This window comes from Camelus dromedarius, chromosome 4 (assembly GCF_036321535.1).
Source record: "Camelus dromedarius isolate mCamDro1 chromosome 4, mCamDro1.pat, whole genome shotgun sequence".
NCBI lineage: Eukaryota > Metazoa > Chordata > Mammalia > Artiodactyla > Camelidae > Camelus > Camelus dromedarius.
Window position 1 is genome coordinate 52,463,091 of NC_087439.1, and position 22,766 is coordinate 52,485,856.

General features: G+C 38.2%; 1 protein-coding gene across 1 annotated transcript in view; it reads right to left on the reverse strand.

Annotated features, from left to right (window-relative positions):
- Positions 1-22,766, reverse strand: part of ZNF385B (zinc finger protein 385B) — a 340,422-nt gene that overhangs the window by 205,299 nt on the left and 112,357 nt on the right. The gene's annotated exons all lie outside the window — the stretch shown is intronic.

Sequence of the window (22,766 nt, forward strand, 5' to 3'; positions counted from 1 at the left end):
TGAAGTCTTTTTGCTTTCTCACTCTGTGTCTGAACAAACCTATTTATTATAATTTAGATGGATTATGGTATAGGCCTATCTCCTTCTAAGCCCTTAGGTTTGTGATAATTTCACTGAGTTTTTATTCCTTCTCAATCCAAGAAGAAAATAAACCTCCCATATTTGGTAGAGGTCCCCAATCCTATTACCTTTTTTTTTTTTCCATATTATGAACAACACTACCTCATGAGGTTGAATCAATACTTTGGGTTTCTGAAGTTCATGCCTGAGACCCGAGCTCACGTACTGCAGGCGATCAGGAAGGAAAGTCATCCCTACAAGGTAGAGACCAACTGGCTGATGGAGAGGTCGCCTGGTGTGCAGAACCTCAGCTGCCTTCTCTCTCATTCTCTCCTTTTGAATGTCTTTAAATGACTTACAATGCAAACAAATGATGACAAATAATTGAGTGGGAAAAAAGTATCTTCCAAAAAATTGTAGGTGCAAAAGCAGCTCATTTTTTTTTAAAGTCCCCCATACTCATACACAGAATTAGGATGGGGGCACCAGTGGCTAAGGGTGACTACTTGTGAGTGGTAGAAGCAGCGTGGTGGGGCAGCTGTTCTAATTTTTCTTATCTTTCCATGTCTGTATTTTTGAAATGGTTTACAAAAAAACCACTCACACACGTTTATTACTTTACCATTAAAGAACATTAATGTTCACTCCTTTTTTTTTAAAAATGTTTCTACTTTATCTTGAACACTCTCTACACACCAGAAGGCCTAAGTGTTTTATCTGTTTTCAACTTTCCCTGATTCCCCAACTTCTTCGTCTTTTAGTACCATTCTCATACATTTCTTTTTTTTAATTGTTTTTCCTTTTTTTGTATGAGATTTCTTATTTTTACCTTTAAAATAAGAAATGTGATAGACTTGAGAAAGAATGGTTTTTCACATTTCATAAGGAGGGACCTCACAAACTTCTAATAATAATAATAATAGGCACATATAATCCGGTTTTCAAGCCATTTACATTCACTATCTGCTAGCAGGAGTCTTCACTAGCAGATCAAAATCATGCAAAGTGCCAGTGACTGTCTAGCCATATCCCCAATGCACATTCTGTATGACCTTTGTGCTCAGACTAGAAGTAAGTCCTGGACAGACACATGCTCAGAGTCCAGTGTGTTGGCTGACATGGCTGCAGAGCTGCTTTTGTTTTCCCTGTTGAGGTGAGCAGTTACAGCTTCACTCTGCTTAGCAGAACATCACAATAAACATTGCGTCATAAACAAAATGAGAGTCTGGGGTCACTTTGACCCACCTTCTAAAACGGTAAAATAAAATATTCACGTGCTACCAGTATACAGCTGAACAAGAGGGAGGCCTTTCCTCTTACTTTTTTTAATCCATGACTGCCTATAGCCTCCTACCAAGTCAGTCATTAACACTGACATCTACCTCATCTATGAATGTGGAAGGGAGAAAAAAATAATGGCCATGCAAACAATGCTTGTCAAATAACATTATAATTGACAAGTGAGACAACTAATCGATCTTCCTAACAGCGTGACAAATAGACTGAATTGCATTTCAAACACTCATTGGCGCTTTGAACAAAAAACACTCCCTAGTTCATCACAGAATAACCTATTTTTCCAAGGGATGCCCAAGGATGCCCAAGGCAAACTATCCTCCCTGAGAATTTAGACAACATAAATGAATACTGAATGCAAGTTTATTTTCTAAATTAAAATTTTAAGCACTGTAAGTGAAATGGTAATACTGAAAGTAATTTAACATTTTTTAAGATAATTCAAAATGCTTAACTCATTTAATATAATTATCTCTTAACATTGCTATATAGCCTCTGTTTTCCTAGTGCTCTTTAGAAAGGACAAAATACCCTTCCTTTTACCATAATTCCCCTCTTGTCTATATCTAATTGAAGAGCTTTCTATCAGGAAACTTGAAAAATGGATAATTACTGCTCTGGGGCCTCTTGTCAACTATGAACTTGGGAATTAGAGTTTTTGGCCTTGCTTAATGAAAAGTGGCTAAATTAAATTTTCTTCTTCTAACAAGTATCTTTTTTTTCTTTTCTTTTCGTAAAAAGTTTCCCAGAGAATCTCTCTTAATAGCCACTGGCGAAGCCCATAATTCTGCTGCTGAAACAATGAGATCTATTTTCCAGATCATCAATCTTCATTCTCCAGACAGGTACAATTGTTTCAAGAGTTGCAATTACATTATCCCTTGGTGCTTCTTCAGCCTCCACATTTGACTGATTCCACAGTTAACAATTAAAAGGCCAAAGGAATTGAGGATTAATTTTTATCTCTAATAATAAAAAGTTCATTGTATTGAATTTCTTGGTATCAGCATCATTGCCCTCCTAATTAAAAGTGCGACAGTTATATAATCTTGCAAAAGGAGAAATGGAAGTCAATACCCATTCGTGGGCTACATAATTCCAGTGAAGTAAGGGCGATCATTCTGACTGTATGAACAGTGCAATCTTTTACCAGCTTCAAATGAGTCCGTTTAAAGTGCTAGGCGTCGCCTATATAGCTTAGACTTAATGCACCTTCTGATGTTAAACATCGCGCGTTTTTGAATAGCAATCTATATTCATCAGGAAATAGGTCTGGTAGATTACAAACTAAACGAAGACAACCGGGATGAACCACACACACACACACACATACGTTCTACTTTCTTTGTCCTCAAAGGCCGACAGGACGCAGTGCCCAACAATCATTCTGATAATCAGAAAGGGAGCTCAGGGCGCCTCATCCTCCCGTTCCCTTCTCCCCCTTTCGGCACCACCGCTTCCTCATCTCCCTGTGCCGCCATCCGCTCTGTTCACCCTGGTGTTCCCTGAACGGCTCCAGGGGACGCCTCCCCTCCCCTGCCCACTCAGAGGCGCAGATTCCACAGGCCCCACCCAGGAATCTGCATTCTCCACCAGCAGCCACAGCACCAATAAGTTGCGGTCTCAGGGCCACTTCTCAAGAAAAAACTGCCCTATGTTGTGAGCTTCTGGAGCACTTCATGGTCTCTGTCGTGCTCAGCACAGCACCTCAGACATGATAAAAATTCAAGAAAAAAAATGACACTGAAGAAACATCATGTCGGGAAAAAGCAGAATTTACACTAGAAATTGGCTTGGGGGAAGGAAGTTTCAACATCCGGGTCCTATTAAGAACCCTTTTGCACACTTGTGTCTCTGAGTCCCAACTTCTTCACCTATAAAGTCCAGCTGTAGGAGAAGGAGAAAGTAAAGAACGGTAACACTAGGCGGGTAGGGCGGACTGTGTTTTGAGTGTATGATTTAGGACAACCTTCTCTGGTCCCCAAAGCTCAGTTCCAAATCGCCCTCCCCTTAAATCGGAAAGGAAACAAAACAAAACAAAACAAAACAAAAAAAACTACTTCATGAAATCATGTCAGAAATCACCCAACAAACAAAATACTTCCTTTTCACATCAAAAATGATCTTAATCTGCTAAAAACCAAATGGCTCTCCTCTATCAAAATTGAAATTTTGTTTGAAAATATACAACTTAAGAAAATTAACTGAAGTCCATGGAAGAGTTCATCTGTGGGCTTCTGAGAATTACTCCACAAGTGGTTTTTTGTGTGTGTGTTTTTTTTTTTGTCAGTTCTCTCATGAGACAACTGATTAGTCAAGCCAAAATCTCTATTGTTTTAGCAAAACAACTCCACATTTAATTTCAGATGAATAAACACAACACTATCACAGTCATATTTTTACCTGGAGGCAGCATACCTCCCTCCTGTCCCACTCTAGTACAATCTGGCATGATTAAGAGCCATCGAGACTATCCCTGAGTGCTTGAGTTGAGTCCTATACTAAATGGGAACCAATCACAAAGGAAATAACCCCAAATCCTGGGACTCCTCTGGGGAAAGATGACTATTACTGGATTACCTTTAAAGGAAGGGGCTGACAAGTAAACACCCACTTTAGAGACCTGAATATTGTAATCTGTCTGCTGGTTCCTGTCCCACAGGATCAGTTGCTATCTGTGCCCTCTTGATTCACCTCACGAACCCTGAATTTTTCTATTCCAAGATGACTGGCGGGGATGGCACCACTCTACCCTAGCATGTGCTAACTGCCCTGCACGGCTGCAAGCCATAGCTCAGCAGGTCCTACCAAGTGGATTCTTTCTCACCTCTCAGAAATGTCACCCACTCCACCCATCTAACTATCCCAAAATTTGCTAGATAAGAAGCTACTAGATTAATATAGCATATATTCTTGGTATATAATAGTATACAGAAGGCATCATGGGAGTAGAGATCAGTGACTTTAAAGAACACATCTGGAAGAGGGGAGGATGTAGCTCAGTGGTACAGCATGTGCTTAACATGTACAAGGTCCTGGGTTCATTCCCCAGTACTTCCATTAAGGGAAATACATAAATACATAAATAAACAAACCTAATTACCTTCTCCCCCGAAAACAAACAAAAACAAAAAGGTATTTAAAAAAGAGAGAGACAGAAGAAATCTCATATTTAGGAAGCTATTAGGTATTCCTGGTAAAAACACACCAGATTTTGAAAATATGAGAGCATTAGGAGAAAAAAAAAAATAAAAGACACATCCAGAACCTGACGGACCTGGGTTCAAGTCCTGGCTCTGAAAAGTACTAGCTATGTGGTCAATAAGGTGCCTGATGCCTCTCTGACCCTCGGTGTCCTTATCCACAGAGTGGTGCTAACAACACTGCCACCTCACTGGGTTAGGTGAAGATTAAAAATGCTGCATGGTGACAGTTCACACAAGGACTGGAGAAAATACTCGTCCAACTGCTGGGAGCTACTCTATCAGTGCTGATATTAATGAAAAAGGCACGTGCTTTGGAGTCATCATTAGTTCAAGTCACGGCTCTGCATTTCAACTTCTTCACTTGTAAAGTGGGGCTGGTACCAACTCCCTGACAGATCTGGTGTGAGCATTAGAGACAAATATATTAAAATTCTTGGTAAAATGCCTGGTACTGAGGAAGCACTCAATGGATGGCAGCCACCGTGATAATTACACATAGAAATTGACTCTGCTTGTGAGACTGTAATCCATATGCCAGGAGTATTGAGTTGTTAAAAGTTTAAAAGCCTCCTGACACCTTTCAGTGCTGCTGTTCTCACTCCATTGTGATCCTAGTGCCAGGGAGGAGAAATCACTCAGGCAAGAGTGCACCCAGCCTTTCTCATCCTCTGTCTTCTAACAAGGGCTCAGCTTCTACCAGCTAACTTCCTCTCCTCTCTCTGCCTCAGAGGAGGGTTCTGTTACCAGGTAACTTCTCTGGGACTTTTGTGGTCTAGAAATGAAAGAAAGAAGGAAGACACAGTGGGGAAGGGTTTGGGGAAGGACTTCAAAGAAAAGATACTTGAGGAGCTGAGGGATGGTGGGGAAGCAGAGGAAGGGGAAAGAGAATTTTCTGAAATATTCTTTTGTTTCATGTACTCTCTTCTGAATGTTCAAAGAAAGTAAGTAAAAGCCTTAATTTAAACAAAAAAAGAAGAAAAGAAAACTCTGCTGTTGTTGGACTATGTTCTTTGAGTGAGGCTGTGCCAAATGAGTCATGGTTTCTCCAGGACGGTAAATACTAGGGACTGAGACAGAATGGCCATCATTCAAAAGTCCACAAATGACAAATGCTGGAGAGGCTGTGGAGAAAGGGGAACCCTCCTACACTGCTGGTGGGAATGCAGTTTGGTGCAGCCACTGTGGAAAACAGGATGGAGATTCCTCAGAAGACTAGGAATAGACTTACCATATGACCCAGGAATCCCGCTCCTGGGCATATATCCAGAAGGAACCCTACTTCAATAAAACACCTGCACCCCAATGTTCACAGCAGCACTATTTACAGTAGCCAAGACATGGTCACAGCTTAAATGTCCATCAACAGATGACTGGATAAAGAAGATGTGGTATATTTATACAATGGAATACTATTCAGCCATAAAAACTGACAACATAACGTCATTTGCAGCAACATGCATGTTCCTGGAGAATGTCATTCTAAGTGAAGTAAGCCAGAAAGAGAAAGAAAAATACCACATGAGATCGCTCATATGTGGAATCTAAAAAATAAATAAATAAATAAAAAAAGAACATAAATACAAAACAGAAACAGACTCATAGACATAGAATACAAACTTGTGGTTGCCAAGGGGGAGGTGGGTGGGAAGAGACAGATTGGGAGTTCGAAATTTGTAGATACTGACAGGCATATGTAGAATAGATAAACAAGATTATATGGTATAGCACAGGGAAATATATACAAGACCTTGTGGTGGCTCACAGCAAAAAAAAATGTTACAATGAATATATGTATGTTCATGTATAACTGAAAAATTGTGCTCTACACTGGAATTTGACACAACATTGTAAAATGACTATAACTCAATAAAAAAATGTAAAAAAAAAATACAATGGACTGAGAAACTTCCACTGCTCCTAAGGGCAGAAATGCCAGAGGAAACCAGGCACTGTATGGAGACAGGGGCTACTTGATTTCCTAGGAGGGTGGCCATTTGTGGGAAATAGCTTTAGAACGCAACACTGGAGCAACCAGAGGCAGATAACTAGTTTGCCAATAGTGTGAAAAGGAAGAAAGGCCTCACAAGTAAAACCAGAGAACCATGGGATCAGGTGACCAGGGAGGAAACTTTTAATGAGACCTGCCGCAGAACATGTGTCCCTTGGTGGACCTGGGACAGAGTTGGGAAGCACCGGGAACTCCACAGAAACTGGGCTGAGAACCAGGATGATGTGACCTAAGTGCAGGAGGTAGCACTAGTGGCCGCAGTGCAGAGCAGTGTATGGAGGGGCCAACTGCAGGAGAGAGAACGTGGGACAGACCCAGATGGGACTGGGAAAACAAGAGTGCAGGAGGAGGGAAATAAGCTCTGCAACCAGGGCAGAACAACACTGTGCATGGGTGTTTCCATCTGCCCTTCCAGAGCCAACATTCTTTGTCCTTGACCCTACTCTGCATCCAGGAGACTGGCTCTGTGGACTAGATCAGTGGCTATCTTGTCCTCAGGCTTCTGGTTGAGTTCAGTTAGTGCTGGCCACCAGCAAGAGAGTGGACTACAAGAAGAGAGGGAGGGCAAGTGTTTGCTTCTCTATCTGTTTTTACCTTAGACGATGTTTGGTTTTACTCCTCTCTGGGAGCAACAAATTGTCTATCCTTCCAGGAAGACAGCAACTCCTTACCTGCTGGTTATTCCTCTCCTGCAGCGGCTCCTGGTACAGGCTGCCTTTCCTGCTGCTTCAGGGTCTAGGGACAGTTGCTGATTCCAGCTGTTGCTAGTTTCTGTCTCCCATTTGTTCTCTTAACCCTGCCCAAACATTTGAAAATAATCCCTCCACTAAACTCTCTTCAATTACCTGACTTGAGCATACCATCTGTTACCTGCCCAGACACCAGTTGACAGACCCAGGTAAGATGATAACTGCACAGTGAGGAAATGCAGGGGGAGGGGTTGGTGCATCACCCTGCTGAAGAAGACAGGGGAGAAGAGAAAGCAGGAGAGTAGAACCGAAACACTGGACGAATGACCTTGCATTAGAGGATGTTTATTATCTTCATGTTAATAAAGCTAGATTCATGATAACATGACATATCTATAATTACACTGAATGATTTTTTTTTTTGGTAAAATAAGACAATATTCTATGTTGCAGGATTCTGTTATTCTTAGAATGAGCTGATAGGCGTTAATGCACAACAGAGAGAGACTTGGGTTCAAATCCCTTTTTACCACTTACTGGGCTAGGTTATTGCATTTTTCTATACCTCGATTTTCTCATCTGGAAAAATGGAAGTCATAAAACCTTCTTCATGGGGTTCTTAAGAGATAAGTGAATCCTGCTCGATGCACGCTTACTTACAGTAAATTCTTAACAAATGACAGCTGTTCCTGTTATTCATCTACTTCATCAATTCCTGTTCTATCCCAAGTCTCAGTTTAAGAAATCTAACAAGATTGTGGTTTTATCAAAGGCGCTTACATCTGGGTGAACCCAATCAGTTTCCTCAGCCCTGACTTAGATCTCGATGAAGATTATTGCTCTGATCAACTCTACCTGCACCCAGCTTGCTGGCAGAGAAGCTGTGGCCAAGATCCAGCAATCAGTGCCTCTGTCACATTTCCCTTTGGTGAAAAATGAGCTCTGAAGTGTTTATTTTTTCAGAAATATATTCCAAATAAAATCAATTTGTGCTACATGCCATATTTTAAATCCTTAAGTTATTAATCAAAGTCCTCAGAATTACTCTTGAAAATTCTAATGTACTAGTGTTACAGAACTTTCAAACCCTAATAGGACTCAAAAATTCATTTTCACAATCTTATCTTTCCTTTGTACCATATTTGTCATAGTGAACATTCTTTGCTCAAAATCTGCTCTGCTGAAAAACTAAAATATTAGCCCCAGAGAGTATTTTTACAAACAAACATCTAAATGTGAGTTCTGTTCTTTTGTACGTGAAGCATCTTATATGCCACTATATTTTGAACGTCCCCATACCTCCAGTCACTCATTTAGTAATAATATTTATTGAGTGCTATGCATTAACCTGGATTCTGGGGAATCTACAGGAAATAAAACACACAGAAGTTCACACCCTGATGGAGCTTACTTTCTAAATACAAGGCTAATGTATTTTCCTCATCTTTCCTATGCCTCTGTTTACCAAAAAGGACTGAATGTTCAATAAATCTGGTGTTTCCAGATAAAATAAAGATGTTCAGTTTGAACAACAAATAATTTTTTAGCATGACACAAATATTGTGCCTGACTAAAGATGTTCCTTGAATGTATTTATACTAAAAATTTTTGCTGATCTGAAATTCAAATTTAACTGGTCTTTTTATAGTCTATGTCTGGCAGTCCCAAAGGGGTCACTGCTCTGCTCCCTACTTGCTAAGTGACTTTTGTGCATCTCTGTGACTTTCCTGGACCTAGATTTGCTCATGTTAAATGAGGGAGCTGGTCCAAGGGACATTTAAAGTCCCTTTCAACTCCCTGGTTGCAACTCTTCCCTGATCTTGTCATCACATTCATCTACTCCCTCTCCTCCATTTATCGACTTTAAAACTGACTGTTTTAAAGTCGATGTGGCACCACCATGACCATCTCTTCTTTCTTTAGTACCCCTTTGTAATAATCTTTATTTGATCCACAGCCCCATGTTGGTTGACTTGATCAAGAAATGAGTGCCAAATGCCCTACATTTGAGGAGCATTTTACATTTCACAAAGTGTTTTCACATGCATTACCACATTTTCATACATTAATTTCTCTCCTACATTCCATCCAAAAAGTTTTGCTGAAGTTGTCTTTCATGCCACTGTATAAAAAATCTTTCTTATCTACCTCTGCAAGTATCAGCAACCTTCTGAAAGAACTCCTCTCAGTTAAAACAAGTCTGCTTTCATCTCTGAAGATTTTCCAGGGATCCTGGCTGTATCAACCTTCCATCTTTAGTGCCTCTCTCTCTGCACATACTGGAACTTCCTCCTTGTACCCCGATGGTCCCATTGCAAGCCTGGACCACAGAGGCCCTGGCTACTCAGTGTGGCCCCTGCACAAGAGTTTCCTATGAATCATTGTGAACTCATAGCTAAGCTGATCTAATAACTAACTCACAGTCATGCAGATCTTTTATCAGGTCTAAAATTCATTACTGTCAGGATAATTGAAGTAGTATCCTTACAATGGATGAAGAGATGACAAGTCCATTGCTGGACTATAGAGAATGTGGAATAGCCCTCAGCTTAGCTGCAGTAACACCATTTTTTTAAAACTATGGATTTATATCACTGTGCAAATACTAGTCACTAATTCCAATGTTATGAAATTCATTTGTAAAATATGTATTTAAATTCTTTAAGAGAAAATACAAAATTGCCCATGAATGGGGCAATTTCAAAGTTAATAGATATCCTACTGAGCATGTTGGCATACAGTCACACTGTTTCCACAGTAGGAATTGAATAAAATATTCTAGGAATGGAAAAGAAGTTGGACTTCGGGGTTTTTAAAGTATGGAAGATGTAGACTTTTGAAAGAAGACATTTGTGAGCTTTGACTTATCTTTGTTAGTAGAAATAAATAAATCATAAAGATCAGAGCAGAAATAAATGAAATAGAGACCAAAAAAAAAAAAAAAGCAATCAAAAAGACCAATGAAACTAAAAGCTGGTTCTTTGAAAAGATGAACAAAACTGATAAACCTTTAGCCAGACTTATCAAGAAAAAAAGGGAGAGGGCCCAAGTCAATAAAACAAAAATGAAAAAGGAAAAGTTACAACCAACACCACAGAAATACAAAGGATCATAAGAGGCTACTGTGAGCAACTATATGCCAATAAAGTGGACAACCTGGAAAAAATGAACAAATTCTTGGAAAGATACAATCATCCAAGACTGAACCAGGAAGAAATAGAAAATATGAACAGATGAATTACCAATACTGAAACTGAATCAATAATCAATAAACTTCTAATAAACAGAAGTCCAGGACCAGACAGCTTCACAGGTGAATTCTACCAAACAGTTAGAGAAGCGTTAACACCTATCCATCTGAAACTATTCCAAAATATAGCACAGGAAGAAAAACTTTTGAACTCATTCTGTAATGCCACCATCACCCTGATACCAAAATTACATGCCAATATCACTGATGAACACAGATGCAAAAAACCTCAACAAAATACTAGCAAACCAAACCTAAAAGTGCATTAAAAGGATCATACAGAATGACAAAGTGGGATTTATGCCAGGAATGCAAGGATTTTTCAATATCTGCAAATTAATCAATGTGATATACCACACTTATACACCAAATTAAAAAATAAAAATCATATGATTATCTCAATAGATGCAGAAAAAGCTAGGGATAAAATTTAACATGCATTTATGATTAAAAACTCTCCAGAAAGTGGGCATAGAGGGAACATATCTCAACATAATAAAAGCCATATGCAGACATCATAGTGAATGGTGAATAGCTGAATGCCTGTCCTCTAAGATCAGGAACAAGACAAGGCTGCTCACTGTTGCCAATTTTATTCAATATAGTTTTGTCAGTCCTAGCTGCATCAATCAGAGAAGAAAAAAAAGATGGAATCCAAATTGGAAAAGAAATAAAACTATCACTGTTTGCAGATGACATGATATTATACATAGAAAATCCTAAAGATGCTACCAGAAAACTACTAGAGCTCATCAGTGAATTCAGTAAAGTTGCAGAATACAAAACTGATACACAGAAATCTGTTGTATTTCTATATATTAACAATGAAATATCAGAAAAAGAAATTAAGGAAATGATCTCATTTACCATCTCATCAAAAAAGAATAAAATACCTAGGAATAAACCTATCTAAGGAGCCAAAAAACTTGTACTCTGAAAACTATAAAACACTAATGAAAGAAATTGAAGATGACACAAACAGATGGAAAGACATACCCAATTCTTGTATTGGAAGAATCAACATTGTTAAAAATGACCACATTACCCAAGGTAATTTACAGATTCAATGCAATCCCTATCAAATTACCAATGGTATTTTTCATAGAACTAGAACAAAAAATTTTTAAACTTCCATGGACACAACATTGTAACTCAACTATATGTCAAAATAAATAAATAAATAAATAAAATGTGTATGGAAACGCAAAAGACCCTAAAGAGCCAAAACAATCCTGAGAAGCAAAAAGGTAGCCGGAGGTATCACACTCTCTGACTTCAGGCTACACTACAAAGTGACAGTAATCAAAACAGTATGGTACTGGCACAAAAACAGACACATAGATCAATGGAACAGAATACAAAGCCCAGAAATAAACCCATGCACTTCTAGTCAATTAATCTATGACATAGGAGGCAAGAATATACAATGGAAAAAAAGACAGTCTCTTCAATAAACAGTACTGGGAAAACAGGACAGCTACATGTAAAAGAATGAAATGAGAACATTCTCTAACACTATATACAAAAATAAACTCAAAATAGATTAAAAACCTAAAAGTAAGACAAGATTCTCTAAAATTCCTAGAGGAAAACATAGGCAGAACACTCATACATAAATAGCACCAATATTTTTTTGGATTCATCTCCTAGAGTAATGGGACCTGATTAAACTTAAAGGCTTTTGCACAACAAAGAAAACCATAAAGAGAATGAAAAATCAACCTATGGAATGGAAGAAAATATTTGCAAATGATGCAACCAGCAAGGAAATTCCAAAATATACAAACAGCACATACAGCTTAATATTGAAAAAATAAACAATCCAATCCAAAAATGGGCAGAAGACCTAAGAAGACATTTCTCCAAAGAAGACATCCAGATGGCCAACAGGCACATGAAAAGATGCTCAATATCGCTAATTATTAGAGAAATGCAAATCAAAACTGCAATGAGGTACTACCTCACACCAGTCAGAATGGCCATTATCAAAAATTCTACAAGTAATAAATGCTGGAGAGGGTGTGCAGAAAAGGAACCCTCCTGTACTGTTGGTGGAAATATACATTGTTGCAGCCACTATAGAGAACATAATGGAGATTCCTTTAAAAACTACAAACAGAGTTACCATATGATCTAGCAATCCCACTCCTGGGCATGTATCTGGAGAACACTAATTCAAAAAGATACTTGCACACAAATGTTCATAGCAACACTATTTACAGTAGCCAAGAAGCCAAGACATGGAAGCAACCTAAATGTCCATCAACAGATGAATAGATAAAGAAGATGTGGTGTATCTATATAAAATAGAACATAAAATAGAATAATAGAATATTACTCAGCCATAAAAGGAATGAAATAATGCTATCTGCAGCAAAATGGATGGACCTGGAGATTATTATATTAAGTGAAATAAGTCAGAGAAAGACAAATATCATATTAATATCACTTATATGAGGAATCTAAAAAAAAGGTACAAATGAAATTACCTTCAAAACAGAAACAGACTTACAGACATAGAAAACCAATTTACAGTTATCAAAGAGGGAAGGAGGGAGGAGGGATAAATTAGGAATTTGGGATTATCACATACATATTACTATATATAAAATTGATAAACAAGAAGGATATACTGTATAGCACAGGGAACTATGTTCAGTATCTTGTAATAACCCATAATGGAAAAGAATCTAAAAAAGAATGCATATATACATATATAAATACATACACACACACATATATATATAATAACTGAATCACTTTGCTCTACACCTGAAACTAACACATTATAAATCAACTATACTTCAATAAAAAACAACAAAAAAACCCCAACATTATGTTAAGCAAAGAAGCCAGTCTCAAAGGACAATACATTGTGTGATTCTGTCTATATGTAACATCCAGAATGGGCAAATATAGAATACAGACACAGAAGCAGACTAGTGGCTTCTAGTGTTGAGGTGGTATATGGGATGGGAGGGGACTGCTAATGTGTATGAGTTTTACTTTGAGGTGATTAAAATTTTCTAAAATTAGATTATTGTGGTGGTTGCAAAGCCCTGTGAATATACTGCATACTACTGAATGATACAGTTTAAAGGTTGAATTGTACGGTATGTAAATTGAATCTTCATGAAGCTGTTAAAATAGAAAATACCAAAAAGGTAAAAACAAACATCAGCATCTTCAAAAAAAAAAAAAAAAAAGAACTTGCTAACTAGATAACCATTTATATACATGAAAAGAGTTTTCAGTTAGTATTTTAAGAAGGAAACACAGTTATCAGGACACATCACTATCTTTTTACTAAATCACAGCTAAGGCAATAGGTATGGTAAAAATTAAAGTATTTATGTCACAAATGTTTTAAACTGGGTTTTAAAATAGCCATCATATATATTGAAGGTTCTTGAAGGCAATTATTACTTATCCAACTTTGACATCTCGCAAAAGCCATTCAGCATCTGAGAGGACAAGATAACTTAGAGCAATGCATAAATTCCAGAATCATTTATTCAAATCAAATATCCATTTTTACAACAAAGGCAACTACTTCTTCATAAAATAATAGTGCAATATATTACCTAGAAATGAATGCTACATATTTATAACTCTGGCTGGTAAATCCCAGTCATACTATTATTATGCCATTAAACTGGAAATAGAGAGTTGGAAAGAGGAGTGATCATAATAAAAGCACTTTATTCTGCACATAATACCTGAAATTCAATCTAATACAACTTCCAAATACCAGAAGTTTAATGTTTATAGTCTTTATTGAATAATCTTCTCTCCCTTTGACTAAAGTCAATAAAAAGTCATCTCTAAACTTTTCAGCGAAGCTAGAAACTATTATACTAAACTACAAGGTCATCAAGAGAAGAATAAAAACCAGGAAACCACACTTCTGATCTCTGCAGGCTAATGCTTTCATGTTTTTCTTCTCCATCCCAAAACCAGTTTATTTAAATATTTTCACTATATTGAAGTTGATAAGTGTTTTATGTTAATGTATTTTTACTTGCATATTTGTTTTAGAGTTATTTTAAGGAAAACAGTATTATCAAGTGATGTTATAAACATGCTGGAAAATCCTTTAGTTTCAGTAGAGACAACTTTAAAACATTTACATGTGGTAAATATACATAAAATTTGCCATTTCAACCATTTTTAAGTGTGCAGTTCAGTGGCATCGAGCATATTCACATTGTTGTACAACCATCACTACCATCCACCTCCAGAACTTTTTCACCTTCCTGAACTAAAACTCAGTATCCATTAAATTCCTATTTCCCCTATCCCTCCATAGAGGAGACAATTTTAAATAATATGTTTTTCAAATACATACATTTATAAATTGGATATAATATAGGATTATTACAATCCTAAGCGGAAACTCTAAATTAAAGGACTCTAAGTTCCGTTTCACACTTTAAAAACAATGATTTAACATTGTCGTTTGTTGAAATTTTGCTGGCATTACTGACACGTGACATTGTAGGCACATTTATTGCTGTTACAGAGCAGTCATATATTTTGGATTTAGGCTATGCAATTATTTTAAAATATCATTGGAAATGTTGCACATGTTATAGAAGAGTAAGTTCTCACATGATTTAATAATTTCTGCTTTAAACAAAAGATTCAGGATATATATGGGAAATGTGGATATTAAATAGTAATGTTGCATTTGTATACCCATGTGACAATCCTGATCTGCTTGAACAGAGAAGCGTTTTGTGCAATTGTCCTAAGGACAGCTATGGATTTAAAGGGGCTCTTCTGTCCTTTCATACACTATATCCTCTGTGGGCAGGTGACGGCACATCTTTGTGAGTCGATGAATTTATAAAATGGTATATAAACAGGGAAATTTTATGATTAGCATTAAAATTAATTTAAAAAGTAAATGAGGAAGAAATAATTGCTTTTAAATGTCAATGAGGAGAAAATAAATCAGATCGCACCAAAAAAGTTACTCTTTTAGGCAAAGAAACTTTGAAAAAGCGTGTGATGTAGATGACCTGACCTGATGGCAAGGAAGAATGTGTATGTCTGCCCTAAGTGACCCCTCTCTATTTGCCCTTACTCCTCAAGTTCTGTAGCCTCTTACTCTAAAATGTAGCCTTATGTAATAAAGAAGTACTTGCTGACTGCATCCTCACGGGCCACATTTGTTTCATCCAGTCCACATTCCATCGCAGCATGCTACAGATTCCGTTCTACCAAAATCTTCCAACATCTGAGGGTACCATATTCATTCATCCTAGCCTTTTCATCCTTATTCTCAAATTCAAATTAAAAATTCTGCTCCTTTCCAGAAGAGCTCACATGGGAAGAGAGCGAAATTTGCGTGGGGCCAGTGGAGTCCACGGTACATGGCATATTGATGTGGCAGTTTGAATTTGAGAATAAGGATAAAAAAGCTAGGGTGAATGCATACAGTACTCTCAGATGTCAGAAGATTTTGGCAGAGGATATGTCCGTGCCTACAAAATCCAGAAACCCTCAGTGGTGATGGTAGATTGCAGAGCATGACAGCAAAGGAAGACTGTCAGTTGTGGGAGGATGCTGAATGAATTCAGTGGGAAGGATGGGGGGACTGGAAAAGCAGACAATGTGGCCCAGTTTTCATGATGATCATGAATGCTCCTCTTGGTATCATCTGACACGGCATCATATTCACCTCATTTTTCAGAACAAACTAAAAATGACTGCAACACTGGCCGCCTTCTTACCCTTTGAATATGTTATTAGTACTGATACAAGATCTTACGGCTTACACACTTTGAAAATCTCTCATGTAGTTTAGAAAGCCTCCCCACCTGGCTTCTGGCAGGAATATTACTCACCCTTCGATGAAAATAAAACAGTACACCAAGAATAGCCAAGATAAGGATTCCCCTGGAATTATTTTCTCTCTTCACTGTAATGCAGTCTCTTAATATGCAATTTATATGTAAACTCAAGAGTTCCATTATATGCTTAGACAATAATAACAGTTAATATTTTGGGGAGTTTATAATAGGCTAGGAACTGTCCTAAGAGTTTTACATTAAACTGTTCATTTAATCCTCACAGGAATTTTATCAAGTAGCAACAATTATTACTCCCATTTAATACATTGTGCAAAGAAAGTAAAAGAGAGATGAAGAAACCTAAAGTCCCCTAGACCTCACCCAAGGCGACTAGAGACCTTGTGAGCATACTCTTCGTCACTAGTTTTAGATGTCAGTGTTGTTTTACCACGTGAAGTCATTTTCATTTTCTAGTTTTACCTGTTTATAAAAAGATTTTAAAGAGGTTAAGTGGCAGTGCACAGTGTTCTCTGAAAGCCCTGGATTTGTTAGGAATGCCTGAGATTTCTCCCATCTCAGGGCACTGGCCTTTGCTGGGCACCTTGGACATTTCAATTCAGTAACTGGCACCTCAGCAATTTCTTAGTATACATTTTATAAGCAATTCCCTGCAGAACTTCATAAAAGGGTCACTAACTTGTATAGTTGGTAGTCACAGTCCTACTTAAATGACATCTTAAGGTTGAAAGCCCAAATTGGAGAGTCCTCTGGAAAAACACAAGGTAGGCATTCTATCACCTAGAAAAATGGGTATATCTTTTGTTCTTCCACATATCTTTATAAAAATATTCCATGGAAAGGAGCAGACACTGCTCCAAATAAAAATGTATTCTTTCATCATCAGTCTCCCAGAGATGAATCCTTAATTCATAAATGGAAGCAGAAAGGAGCAAATTCCAGTTGTGTCTAACAGTCTCAAAGAGGCCAGTCTGTTGCTTCAAGAGCCTTTTTAACATTTTCATTAAAAAAGTGACACTCCCTGTATTAAGATAATTGTTGTCATTAATGTTTAAATATATTCAAATTATTTAAAAATTCATCCCAGTGAGATCTATTGATATTATCCCATATTTTAAGATTCTGTAACTCAATATGACCATTTCAAATCATTTAACCAAAATAGAAAACAACTGGTTTATTGTAAATGCTTTATTTCTATTTATAGCAATTAACATGGTCACTAGAAAATATGTGACTATAAGATGGGCTTGCTTTATTTATTGATTCATTTACAGTCATCTGAACTCACTTCCTGAAGAGTGATCCAGGTGCTCAGCAAATGCACTTGTAAAATTCAGGAAAATTTTATGACTAGAGCACAATGGTCCAAGAAATTTTATGACAGACATTAAAACTGGATTTGAGTATTGTTGGTGACTTGCTTATTAAATAATGAGACTGATTCCTGTAAGACACACATACACAAATGAGTTTCCTTAATTTATAGTGATAACATGTAAACAAACACAAAAATGTTCACATACAGAGATCTCTCTCTGAGACAATTTCAATCAAATAGAGCTTAGAATAGTGAAGTACGAGTCTGAAATGAGGCCAATGGGGCAAAGATAAGTATTTGCTGGGTAAATAGAACAGAAATATTACTGTTTGTATGTTGTGAGAGATTGAAAACCTTGGTGTTATCTGTGATTCTGTGCTTTCTCTTCCATCCCACATCTGGCCCATGAGCAAACCACATTCAAGAGAAATCTACGATTCAGTCATTTACTCTCACTCTCACTGCTGCCATCCTGGTCCAAACCATAATTTCTTGTCTGAATTATTGCAGTAGCCACCTAACTATTCACCCTCAGCCTCTTTTCAACAAGTAGCCAGGAAGATTCTGTTAGAACAAATCATATTATACACCCTTCCACCACCGGCCTCTCCCCAAGGCTTCTCTTTTCATTCAGAGCAAATCCCAAAGTTCTGCTGATGCCACAGCCATCTGGTTTGCTATCCCAACTCTAACCACATCTACTCTCACTCTAGTTACTAATACAGGATCCCTGGCCTCCTTGCTCTTCCTCAAACATGTCTGGCATGTTCCTGCCTCAGGACCTTTGCACTTGCTCTTTCCTCAGCCTAGAATGCTCTTTCTTCAGAAACAGCAGACTAGCCCCCTCCCTTCTTAAGGAGACAGGTTATCCCTCCCATTCTAATTAAACATCAACACCTACCCCTACTACCCTCGATACACACACTTCAAAAGCCCTTTCCCCACTTTATTTTTTCTTCTTAGCATGTATCACTCTCTAACATAGCATCTGTGCCACTTATTTACCTTATTTATTGTTTGTCTCCATTAGAATGTAAAGACCAGCAGGTTTTGCTCACTACTTCCCAGCACCTATAACAGTAACTGGCACACTATAGGCGCTGAATCAGCTTTTGTGATATGGGATGAATGGATGAATGAACAAACTCAAGATCAACAGAGAACATAAACTGTGACAAAGAAAAGAGAATATTCATTAAAATGTTTACAGTGAAGAGGAATGAGAAATAAGAAAGAAAACACAAGCATGTGTGCTGTCATTTAGTTTTCTAGGCAAACAAACAAGTATTGAGTGCCTCCATTAACTCTTCCCAGAAGATAAAGCACATACTGCCTCCAGGAATTTACAGAACAGCTGGGAAGATGAACAAGTCAATACACACTGATAACACTCTGAGATGGGGGCATTTTGGGGGCACCCAGACAGGGCTTCTGACTGGAGGAGCCAGAGACAGGGCTGAATTGAGAAATCAGGATGGAGAGGAAACAGGTCTGAACCAGATTACAGATGACCTCTTGTGTCAGGCTAAGCATTTGGATTTAATCCTGAAAGTCACAGGCTGGAGAGCCAATGAAGAATTTGAAGCACAAAATAATGACATGATCAGATTTCTGTTTTATGAAAGCCATTCTATAAGGATGTTCATTATACTGTTACAGACAGTAACAACTAAACAGAAACCCTAACCAGCAATATGGAATTGGATAATGAGTCATAGTAAATCCATAGATCAGAATACTAAGTCTGCACTAAAAAATAATTTAGGTAAGAATTTATTGATAGAGAGTTCCATGATATATTGTCAGAAAACAATATATTTCAAGAGAACACAATATTATATAATCCCACCAAATTAAAAAAGTGTATCTCTGTGTAGAGAAAGTCTGTGAAGATATAGAGCCAAATGTTAATAGCAGTCATCTCTAGGTTGGAGGATTTGAAATAATTTTACATTCTTTATTATGCCCTTTATCATGCCCTCTGTGTTATCCGCATTAATGTTATAGTGAGCATGTATGGCTTTTATAATAAGAAAAAATAGCTTTAAAAAAATTTCGGAGGGTGAAAAAGAAAACAGTTCTGGGGGACTAGACTGGAGGAGAAAGCCCACTAGGCTGGATGGAAGCAAATCCAGGGGAATGTGAAGAAGGAATGGAGAGAAATGCAGAAGGTCCTCTGAGGAATTCTGAAATTTCTTATCCACCAGGGCCTGCAGTCAATGTATAACACTTTGTTGGAAAGCTGGGCGTTAACTAGTACCATGGCCGGCTTGCTCACTTGGCTGGGATATCCACATGGTACCATCACTCCAGGCATTACTGAATATAGTATTTTCAAAGAAGCTTCCTGCTCCTCTCTGTCCACCAGAAGACCCCTGGTGCCTATTCCACCTCACCCTTGCTCACCCTCCAAAGGTAAGCACCTCCTGCCACCTAGCCTTTCCTTCAGTGCTGCGTTCCCCTTCTTCTCAGACCTTAATCCATATAAACTACCTCTCTGTCAAAGTGTTCTATCATTCTGTTTTTCATTCCAGAATTCCCATTCCAGAGGAGGAAGGAAGGCAGGACGGCAGGACGGCAGGAAGGCAGGAAGGAAGGAAGGGGCTCCCTTCTACCCTCAATTTCTGTTTTAAAGGCTTTTGCCCCCAAATGAAACTTAGATTTCTTCTGAAGACATTGCTCCTCGAACACTCTCAATGATCACTGCTCATTCTTTCAGAGTTGGGACTGGGTCACTGTCCTCTTTGCTCCTCAATTCCACCTTCAACCATTTCTTTCCACTCTTCCTTTAAAGTTTATACGAACAGGCCATATCTCTGTCTATCCTTTCTCGTTTCTGGCTTCTAATGCTTTACCAAACATTGGTCTGTGGTTTCCAAGACTTTGGTGTTGGAAACCATCTTTCTCGCCATCCCCACACATGTCATCGTCTTCTGTGATTTCAACATCCATATGGAGAAAACATCTGATACTCTCAGGTCCTTTATTTCAGGAAACTGTGGAGGAACTTCAGAGACCCAATTCTGCCTTATCTATTACTCCCCCATGATCACCCTGAGCCTCGGAAATGCCTAGCAACTCTGTTACTCTCCCCTTTTACCTCATTTTCTCATCCTCCCTTCTCTTTAGCATTATGTCTGTTCTTCAGCCTCAGTGAGAGAAATGAAGAAAGTAGAATAGACTAGGGTTTAGCTAACTTTGTCTATAAAGGACCAGACAGTAAATATTCTAAGCTTTGCAGATCTACTGTCACAACTACTCAGTGCTACCCGAAAGCAGCCACAGAAGACAACTGGTAATGAACAGTAAACGAATGGATGAGTCTGTGTTCCAGGAAAGGTTTCTGTACAAAAACAAGTGGTGGGTTGGTTTTGGCCCACAGATCATAGATCGCTGACCCTTGAAATAGACCATCATTCTCTCCCTTTTCTCTTTCCCTTTTCCTCCTGTTTATTTATTGGTCCTTAAACCCCCTTTCAGTCCCCAGTCCCACCATTCTTTCAGCAACATTGACATCACCATTGATATACTGTCTTTGGTCATCTTGCCCAGAAAAACTCAAACCTTAGATTAATCCAATTACCTACATTCTCGACTCCTGGGTTACTAAGTGCTGATGGAGAAAATCCTTCTTTCTCTCGCTGATAATTAATATCAAAATTTCAAGTCTTCAATCCCTGCCTTTCAAGACTTTCTAGTACACTTCTCCATTTCCTTAATCAGTTTTCTCTTTTATTTCCTCCAATAGAAACTTCAAACCTTTTCCACTTTCCTCAAGAAATCTACCCTACTAGCCTCCTAGTTCTCAGCATCTATCACTTATTTTACCTCATAGAGAAAACAGAATATGTCAAAAGAAAACTCCTTAGACATTTTGCTTTCCCTCCTACAAATGTACTATCATCCAAACCTAATATTTCCCTCCTTCTGATCTTACTGGAAGATGTTTGTTTCCTTCCTGCCCACCCCCTACTGCCTCCCATGCATCTGCTTTCTTCTTTGTCTGTGCTGGCTCCTTTCCACCAGCTTTTTAACGTGCTCAGATTTCTCAGAAAAGAAAAGATCTTATGTGTGGGTGTGTTTATATATTATACATATAATTCAAACCAAAGTTTCATGAAATAGTACTTATCCTTACTACATGTGATACATTTTAATATCATCTATTCTACAGTATTTCATCTTTTCTATATGCTGGCCAAAACCCACTCAATTGACTTCACACTCAGTGGATCTGCCTGAGAAAAAAACTTGCATATGTACAAAAGGAAACATGTATAAGAATACACATTGCCGTAGTCCTTACAGGAGCAAAAACTGGGAATAACCCAAGCATTCATCAACACAAGAATGGATATGTAAATTGTTGTGTGCTCCTCATATCAAATACTTTGTGGCAATTAGTAACTGCTGTTACATGTATCAAAAGTGGTTACATCTCAACGATAAAATACTGATTGATAAAAACAATTCTCAGAAGTAAAACTATGATATATTCTGTCTTAATGCCTCCCAAAGGCCCCACTTCCAAACACCATCACAACAGGAGTTAAGAGTTTCAACACACAAATTTGGGAGAACACATTCAGTCCGTAACATTCTGCCCCAGCCCTGCCAATTCATGTCCTTCTTGCGTGCAAAATACAGCCATTCCATCATAGTAGCCCCAAAGTCTTAACTAGCTCCAGTATCAACTCTAAAGACTGAAGTCCAAAGTCTCATCTATATATCATCTAACTCAGGTATGGGTAAGACCTGAGGAATGACTCACCCCGTGATAAAATTCCTCTCCAGCTGTTCATCTGTGAAACCACACAGGTAATGTGCTTCCAAAACACAATGATGGGACAGGCATACCATAGGCATTTTCATTCCAAAAGGGAGAAGTAGAAAAGAAGCGGTGATGGGTCCCAAGTAAATACAAAACCTAGCAAGGTAAATACCATTAGATCTTAAGGCTCAAGAATAATCCTCTTTGGTTTGATGCTCTGCCTTTCAGACTCATTGGGGCAGCACTTCTGCCTTCAGGATCCACTGTGCTGGGAGTTGCCCCCTTCTCGCTGGCTCCCCACAGCTCTGGTGGGAGGGATTGTGCTCCCCAGAGGCTCTGCCACGTGGCC